Source organism: Pinus tabuliformis, chromosome 1_2 (genome assembly GCF_031772625.1).
Source record: "Pinus tabuliformis cultivar Carrire ecotype Pingquan chromosome 1_2, CPIR1, whole genome shotgun sequence".
Classification (NCBI taxonomy): Eukaryota; Viridiplantae; Streptophyta; class Pinopsida; order Pinales; family Pinaceae; genus Pinus; species Pinus tabuliformis.
In genome coordinates, this window is record NC_142298.1 from 866,874,735 (window position 1) to 866,884,478 (window position 9,744).

Sequence of the window (9,744 nt, forward strand, 5' to 3'; positions counted from 1 at the left end):
AGTTGTTCCTCCAGAGGACCTATATTTGCCACACCCTTGGACTTAGCGATCTTCATCCAAGTGTGGGTCCTCACTCTCTCTTCTTCTAGTGCAAGGAAAAGTGGCACTGTGAATTTTTGGGGAATGATCTTTCCGGCCTCTAAGAAGTTATAGTAGGAGCCCAAGCTGGGCTGTGGGCTAGGTTACACAATGTTCTCCACCTTTTCTTCCTCCTGTGGTGATTTAGCTGCCTCTCCTTCCATTTCTTCAGTCTCCTTTAGCCTATCCAGTGTTTCCTGTAGAACAGTCTCAACATCCTGTAGAGAGGCCTTTGTGTCCAACATTTTCATTCTTTCTCTCTAGGTGGATGTCTTCGGGCTTCCCCGTTCATAAGTGATGTATGCCTTGGAGGGAGACCTCTCCTTTTGTGTAGCTGGGGTGTCTACAATCGTGACTGGATCTTTTGATGGTGGCTGGGGTCTGCCAGTCTTTATCCTCATGCTCCTTCTTGCCTTAAAATACATGGAAGGCTCACTCTTTCGCTTCCCTTTTTGCTTTGGAGATGTGCTTAGGGTAGCCAGCACAGCTGCTGTCTCCCTGGCTAGAATCTTAGGCAATTTTTCCTTCTGTTACCCTATTTCCAGACTTCCTGTAGAAAGTACTGTGTTGACTGTTTTCTGGCTTCCTGTAGAAACGATTTTCTGGCTTCGTGTAGAAACTGTTTTCACTGTTTTGGTCTACTTGGTTGGGGGTGACTTCCCTTTTAATTTTTCTGTGGTTGTCTTGGTTCTGTCCTCACTTGCTTGGACTTTTTTAGTCCTCTCTGCCCTGCTCTGCAATCGTTTCTCCCTTGGTGTTTGTGCCTTTGTTCCGCCCACAGTTTTGGGCTTAGCAACTTGGCCTTTCCCCCGTTTCTCTTCGTATTCTTTCTGTGGTGGTTTGTCCTAGGTTTCCTTACCCCCTGGCTTTCTCTTCTGCCTCAGTGTGCTCCCTTTCCTCACTGATGGATGAAGTGAGTTCCTCGGCCAAAATTTGAATATCATCATCCTTGGACATATTGCGGAAAATCTTCCAGGAGAGAGGGACAGTGTAGGTATGGAGGGCATCTTCCACTAGAAGCTTGATAAGCCCATGATGGGCTAGCTGATCCGGTGTCCCTTCCTTCAATTTTGTGCCACACTCAATTAATGATTGTAGGAGGAAATAGGGGATGCTTAACTTCTGTTCTAGGGGTAAATCCATCCTATGTTTGAGTTCACTTAGCAACCGGAAGTGATAACCGTAGACAATACTGAACCGCCCCTCACAAGTAATGTATTTCATGATCTGAAGGCTGAACTCGCTCCAAAAAGGGTGTAGGCTGGCTCTCCAGACCCCATTCTTATCTTCTGAAAACTGTTCCTCTGGTAGGAAGAATTCTTTCTTGGCTTTTTGGCCCAATGCCCTCTCCTCTTTGCTCCAGGGTATCCCTAATGGCAGATTAGTAACCCGACTAATGAGTTGAGGGGTAAGCTTTAGGGTCAACCCTATGAAATTCACAGTGGCCAGTGTCTTTGATTTAGGCTGTAGGGACATTAAGAATTCTTTTGTTACCTCATCGTCATGACCTTGAATTTTGTCACAGAAGGTCATCCAATTCGCACGGGTGAATAGGCCCACCACCTCGGGAGTTTCATGCAATTTTCTGGAATCCGCGGGTTCCTTCCTGATAAAACTTCCTGGCATGGTGAGAGTGCCCTGTTTCAATGCTCCGAGAAGAAAGGGACTGCTGTTTTATGGTTTCTTCTTTCGATCCTCCGGACAGGATTTCTCAGGTGTTTGTATTTCAACTTTGCACCAATTCCTTGGTTCTAATGCTTTTGCTGCCCGAAACTCAACTGTCACAAGGGAATTAGGCTCCCACAAATAGGGTGCAAAGCTTAATTTTCATCCCCAACATGCATACAATCACATAAAATTCACATTCTTCATGCACAGGTTAACCCTCACAGTGGTTTATCGTTTCTAGTGAAGGAATTTCTTAACAGGAACTGTGGAGGAGAATTTGACGCAGAACCAACTGAAACATTCCGTGTAACACACAGGAAGACTACTATTCTGGACCCATAGGCAAACTTGCCTCTGATTCTTCTACTCCAGACAGTTCAATTCACCACCTTTCAATATATACCATGCAGGGAAGAGTGGTTTTCGAGCCTACCTCTTTCGGGACTCCGAATTTGTCGAAGAAAAATCCAGTTGCTCTGCTCCGGAAGGCTATGTTGTGTTTCCTGTAGAGCCTCTTCCTGTAGAAAGCTTTGCCGGCTTCTGGAGGATGTCACGACACTTCTGAACGAGCCTGGAATGCGGGAGGATTTTGAAACAGGTTGAGAAGCTTGGGCTAACACACTGCGGAGGAGGAGGACGCGTACTTCGCTGAGAATGGTTGCAAGTGTAAATGACAGCGGTTAATGTGAGTCCTTTAGCCGAGCATTTTTGAATTATGGTGCAATTCATGGCGAGGGGGTGAGGTGGCCAGGCCGATCCGTTAGCCAACATCATAGCCATCATTCCTCTGTGTGTCTTTGACCGCCATTACCTTTCCTCTACCATTAATCGCCGCCACCCTACCAATCCCGCTGTCTCCCCGACTGGACACTTCCCACGTGTTGGCTACACGTTTCTTTGGAAAATTTGAACGTAACCAAGCTCGTTCAGATCCCACGAGGCCATTCGACTGACTGTGGGTGGCCAGTTGACTGGCCACTGAAATCGTTCAATCCTAACCATTTCACAGATATGCAGTTTTCGGAATATGGTCTATGCAATTTGACGAATAAGGTTAGACACTTACCTGTGTGGCTGTGGACATGTTCTGTAGGCTTCGGGACTTGGAACGATGGCTTTGCTCGCTACTGCTTCGTGCACAGGTGCTGGAACTCCTTCTTTCATTGGTTGATGTTGTATGAATAGCTTTGGGACCCGATCCTCTGGTTGTAAACGCTGCATGCACAAGCTTTGTCTAATTTCAGTTGTCGAGGAGGTGTTCACGTCCAAGCAGAGTTTTTTCATGTCCCCTGTGTCACTTTCGGCTGCTACTGACTCCAGAGTATGTGCTCCAGATGGATCATCTGCTACAGGATTCTTGTAGGAGATCCTGTAGCTGCTTCTCCTCCTGGGGTGCATGCTGAAACGAGCAAGGTTGTAGTCGCGGATGAAGAGTCCTGATGGAGTTTTGATAGGTAGAGTGTGCGAGCCTTTGTGTGCTTGATTTGTCGCTTGGAAAAAAAAAATTTCAATCTGAAGAAAACAGGACTCTTTGTATGACTGTGCAGGAATACATAACCAGATCATTGCAATGGCGGTGGAAAGAGATGAAACCGGTGATGGATGGAAGAGAGGGGTGGCTGCAGGCCTAATCAATAGAATTCGAGCTTCAAATCCCTTTCCAAAATCGAATTTGGCCTGCCCGAAGGCTCTATAGGATGTTTCCTGTAGAAATGCAGAACTTCCTGTAGAAAGCCCCAAAACTTCTTGTAGAAAGCTCAGAACTTCCTGTAGGAGGTTGAATATCGACCCGAATGTGTTCAAATCCTGGAAAAAGTGAGTGGCTATGGAGGGAGTGTCTGTAAGGATGTCCTGTAGCCTGGTATGGACCCCTGTCCTCGTTTTGCATGACCTTATTTATTTGCACTGTATTCCTTGCAACCTGCAATAATTTTCCAGAGATTAGACCTGTTTTTTTTTTTTTTTTTTTTTCCTTTTTTTTTTTTTTGAGAGATAGCATGGGCGCCTCCATGAGGATTTCACCCCCACTATCTGCCTTGGGCACCTCAGAGAGGTTTTCACCCAAGGATCTTCTTTATTCCATTTCTTTATTTTCTGAGAGACAACTGGGGCGCCTCCATGAGGTTTTCACCCTCACTGTCTGCCCTGGGTGCCTTAGAGAGGTTTTCACCCAGGGATCTTTTTTATTCCTTCTTTATTTTTCTTTTGATGATCAAGGTGTGGGCGGAATAGAGGCAGAACCCTGCTCCACTACCAGCACTGATTTTTCCAAAGTTTCAATGAAATCCTGCCTCGAAAGGGGTTTCCTGTAGATTTTCAATTGATGCCCATTGACAAGCATGGGGATGGCTTCTTCATCAATGGTCCTGATAAGGACTGAACCATTGTCATTGCATTTCTCCACTGTATATGGTCCTAACCATCTTGTCCTCAGCTTCCCTTTGAAATCCTTGTATCTTGAGTCATACAGCAGCGCCCAATCTCTCGGCTGGAATTGCTTTTCATTAAGGTGCCGGTCATGCCATATCTTCCTCTGGAGTTGAACTACTTCTGAGTGGAGGAGGGCCTGCATTCGCTGTTCATCTAATCCATTCAGCTGTAGTAATCTTTCACGTTGAGCATGGCTGAGATCTAAGTCCAGCTGAGCTGCCACCCTCAATGTATTGTACTCGAACTCTATGGACAACAAAGCTTTCTTCCCATAGACCAGCTCATAAGGTGTGAAACCTGTTGTAGTCTTCCAAGTGGTGTTGTAGGCGCAGGTGGCCTAAACTAGGCGATTTTCCCAATCCTTTCTGCTTTTGCTCACCACCTTAGTCAAAATCCCTTCCAATGCTCTATTACTGACTTCCACCCGCCCATTTTCTTGAGGATGATATGGGGTGGAAGTCCTGTGCTTGATCTTGTGATGAGCGAGCAAGTCTTCAATCAGGTTGGAGGTGAACTGGCTTCCTTGATCGATGACTAACTCTCTTGGGTAGCCAAACTTGTAGAAGATATTTTCCCTTAAAAAATCAGCCACCTTTTCTTCTGTCGCTGCTCTGATTGCCTTTGTTTCTTCCCACTTTGTCAGATAGTTGGTGCACACAATGATGTAAGACCTTTTCTTGGAAGGAGGGTTGATAGGACCCACAAAATCCATGCCCCACTTCTCAAATGGATCAAAGGTCACTTGAGGTTGGAGAGGCATTTCATCCCTTGGAGTCGGTTTCCCCATCCTCTGACATCGGTCACACTAGCTGATGTATCTTTTGACATCTTGGTGAAGAGTAGGCCAATAGTAGCCTGCCTGTAGAATTTTGAAGGCAGTCCTTTTTCCTGCAAAGTGGCCTCCACAAGGTCCGTCATGATAGGTTAGGAGGATGTCAAAGACTTCCTCCTCCCTAACACAATGCCTCAAGATCTGATCTGGTCCAAGTTTGAACAGGTTGCCCCCGATCCAAGTGAATGGGGCACTCTTCCTTAAAATTTTGCTCTTCTCCTTTGAGGATAGATGCGGAGGGAACTGTGCTGAGACCAAGTAATTTGCTATATCAGCAAAACATGGAGAGAGTACTGAGATAGCAAACCGGTGTTCATCTGGCATCTGGTCATCCATTGTCCCTTATTCATTTGCAGGCAAATCCAATCTAGAAAAGAAGTCAGCAACAACATTTTCCTTACTTGGCTTGTCGACAATAGTCAAATCAAATTGCTGCAACAAAAGTAACCATCTAATGATACGAGCATTTACATCAGGCTTATTCATTAAATATCTAATCGCAGCATGATCAGGGTGTACAAATGTTTGATAACCAGTGATGTAGTGTCTGAACTTGTTTAGGGAATGGACTACAACTAGGAACTCTTTCTCGGTTACAGTATAGTTCATTTTTGCCTTGGATAGGTTTTTACTGACGAAGTATATGGCATATGGCAGTTTCTCCTCAACTTGTCCTAAGGCTGCCCCTATGGCTTTGTTCGATGCATCAGTGTGGATGTGGAAAGGTAGGGCCCAGTTTGGACCTCTTAAGATCGGGGCAGACACCAGCTTATCTTTCAACTCATCCAGATCCCCTTGACAGTCGTCAGTCCATTTAAACTCAACATCTTTTCCTAAGAGGCCAAACAATGGCGAGGCTAGCTTACTGAAATCTTTAATGAATCTTCTATAATATCCTGCTAAGCCTAGGACACTCCGAACATCTCTCATCTTTTGAGGAGGTGGGACCTTCTCGATGATAGCAATCTTGTTAGGATCCACCTGTAATCCTTGCTGAGAAATGGTATGACCTAGCACGGTCCCTTCAGTCATCAGGAATTCACACTTTTCGAGACTGAGGGACAGGTTCATCTCAATGCACTTAGTTAGAACTTTTCCTAGATTAGTCAATGCTTCTTGGAAGTTGGACCCATAAGGAGTAAAGTCATCCATATAGATTTCTACCAAATCATGGACCAACTCAGAAAATATGCTCAATACTGCTCTCTGGAAAGTGGCAGGAGCGTTGCATAGCCCAAGGGGAAGGACTCGGTAGGCAAAGGTACCCCATGGCCAAGTGAAGGTGGTTTTATCTTGGTCCTCCAGGCTTATTTGGATCTGGTTATACCCGCCGAACCCATCTAGGAAAGAGAAGAACTTCTTCCCTGCCAGTCCATCCAACACTTGATCTATGAAAGGCAAAGGGAAATGGTCATTCTTGGTGGCTTTTTTAAGTTCTCGGTAATCTACACAGATTCTCCACTTCCCGTTCTTTTTGGGCACAAGCACTAGAGGTGAGACCCACTCACTATCGGAGATAGGGTAGATGAATCCCGCATCCAACACTTTTTACAATTCTTCTTTGACAATGTCTTTAAGGGTTGGATTCATTCTCCTCTGAGGCTGCCTGACTGGTTTACAATCTTCTTTAATGTAAATGTGATGGGTACAGACCGAAGGGTGGAATCCTTTCATCTCCTTATAACTCCAAGCGAAAGCATCGAGATGATTGTTCAGTAACCTACACAGCTCGTTCTCCTGGGAGGGAGATAGGGAGGAGCTAATATTCAAGGTTCTTTCGGGGCCAAATTCCACATTCTTAATTCTGGGAGAGGTCGGATCAGTCACACAGAGGTCCACTAAAGTGCTGCCTTGGGTATCTTCCACCAATTCCTCTAAGGATAGTGCACTGGGAGGTGGATTTTGAATCAAAGTCTCAATCAAATCACCCTCGGTTTGAGGACCTCCCCTGGTGGTTTCTACTATGCAAAATGGTGTAGAGTAGACCTCATCCTCATCTCCCTCTTCCAACCAGAGTGGTAATTAATGTTCTAGCAGAGGTTGGGCAAGAGGGTATAGGACTAGCTGCTTCGACATAGGCCCATTCTTGATGGTCATGCTTCCAGCTCGACAACTGATGTAAGCATCCGCAATGGCTAACCAAGGCCTTCCCAAAATGAGGGGGTATCCAGTGAGCTTTGCCTTTGCCTGAAGGACCAAGAAGTCTGCAGGGTACTCCCAAGAGTCAACAGAGATCAAGACATCTTCCACAATCCCTTAGGGAGTCACGGTGGAGCGATATGCCAACTACAGGACTGTCGAGGTCTTCCTTAAGGAACTCTGAAGGTTGAGTTTAAGCATGGTGTCCCTGGTCATCACATTAATGGCAGACCCTAGATCAATCAAGGTATGGGGGATTATGGTGCCATTGATGTGGACATCAACTACAGGACTCCCAGGGTCCAAATACTTTGGACAGATTACTTGCCCCAACATTAGATCGGAAAGTTGTCCTATGACATTGATAGTCGGGGCATCTCTCTTTCACCTTCCTGGGTGCCTGAAACACTTCTCCTTAATCAATTTGTTGTATATTGGTACATCTTTTATGGCCTAGAGAAGTGGTATTTTCACACACAACTGTTTAAGTTCTCGCAGAAGTTCAGTCTCCTCTGGGTTTGGTTGCGTGGTTACTGTTAGTCTCTAGGGAAAGGGTGGAATGGCTTTGGGTTCACTTTCTTGTTTCTCTTCCTCATCCTCTGGGGGAGGAAGTTGGCAATCTGGAAGGGTCTTCCCAGATCACAAGTTGATCTCCTGGATCTCCACAACATAGGTAGGGCATGTTGTCTCCCCAGTGTATACCTGCTGGGTCTGTCGGTTGTTGGGGTTTAGGTTCGGTTGAGCAAGCATCTGGGGTTTTCTTGGAGGAGCAGGAGGTAATGGTTGTGGCTAAGCCGGTGGTGGAGGCAGAATGGCGGGAGGAGAGTTGTATTGGGGCCTCCACCCCGGTTGAGGTGCATCCCACTGAGGTTGTGGCTGGACATGTGAGTGAAACGAATGAGCAGTGGGTTGAGTATGGTATTGAGGTGGATAAGACCACGGAGGAGGTACGAACTAGGAAGGATGAGAAGAGGGGCCCCAAGAAGGTATATGAGTGGATTGGTTGGGGTTGTAATAAGCTTGGGATGTCCCTTGCATCCCCTGCTGGTAAGGTCTGGGTCCATGTGGCCTCCTTTGGTTTAGGAAGTAGAGAGGTTCAGTGGTTGCCTCAGTCCCTTGGTACATGGCTTTAAATCCGAGCAAGGTTGGGCATTGGTTTGTGGGGTGGTTTTCCTCACAAACGAAACATACCTCTACCGAGTGCAATGGACACTCATTCTTAGGATGCTTCCTCGTACATCTGGGACAAAAAATGGCCAAAGCCCTCTCAGGTTCCTCTTTCTTTTGTTGGATTTGGAAAGTATCGAGTTGCATGGCAATGGTCTGTCTCATCTCACTTTTGAGGTCTTCCATTTGATTAGCAAACTCATGCTTGGAGAAGGTAGTACTAGCTGAAAGTGGATTCCCCCTACCTCTTTTCCGGGCTGCCCTAGAGTGGTTTCTAAACACAGTCTTTATGTCCTCATAAGGTAGTTGGTAGGTCTCCTCCAGCTAGCATGTGAAGGGTATCTAGAAGCTATTCAGGGACTCCTCGGAGCAGAACCAGCTTCAGAGATTCAGGGTCAAGTGTGCACCTGGCCCATTTATAGCTAAGTTGGAACCTTTCTTCGTAGTCCTCTAAAGACACATCATTTCCCATGGTCATCCGATAGATTTCTCCCTTTGTTTCCTTTGACCTACAGTAGTCTCCGTATTTGTTGTTAAAGGCTTGCTGCATCTGAGCCCAAGTGGTGATACTGTTTCCAGGTAACCCCATGAACCAATGCAATGCTGCATCCTTGAGGGTAGAGGGAAAGAGTTTCAACTTTTGCTCGTCTCTGCATAGTCATAAGTTCGACAAAGGACAACAGACTCAAACTGGAAGGTATCAGGGTCTTCAGTGTTCAATCCATGGAAATGAGGTAAGGCTGAGGGACTTATGTTCTTCATCTTCATGTCCCCGTTGGTCTCTCGGATAGGGAAGGTACCTTCAATTCTCTCATCATCTTCTCTACCGTTTCTGTTTTCAGCCATGGTCTCAAAAGGAATGTTTTCTTGCTCTTCTTCTGTTATAGGATCTTCGTATATCTCAGGAGGTTCACCTATAGGTTCTTCTGGGTCACTGCCACCAAAGAAGAGAGACGGGTGACTCAGTGAAGTGGTGGGGGTGTTGGGTGGGAATTTTCCGGTATTATCTCTGTTCCTACGAGGCATGAAATTTTTTTGGTTGCTTTTGTTTTTTCTTGCAACTAACTGAAATCTATCTTGCGGAAATGAAAATGCAGAATTGAAATGAAAGCAGGAAAGGACTAATCTATTTTGCTGAAATCAGATTGCGAGAATGAAATGCTAGACTACACTTTCAGAATTGAAATTCTATTCTACGCTTGTAGAATTGAAATTGCGGAATTGAAAGGCTAATTTATGAAAGCAGGAAATGTCTAATTTACTTTTGCAGAAATGAAACTGCAGAATGGAATTGAAATAAACTACTTAGCAGAAGGTTGGAGTAGAAAAAAGAGAAGAAAAGCAGCAATCACGAATAATCTGACGCTTCCCCAGTAATGGTGCCAAAAAGAATGGTGGGCTCCAGTATTGCAGCAATAATGCTGCAACTC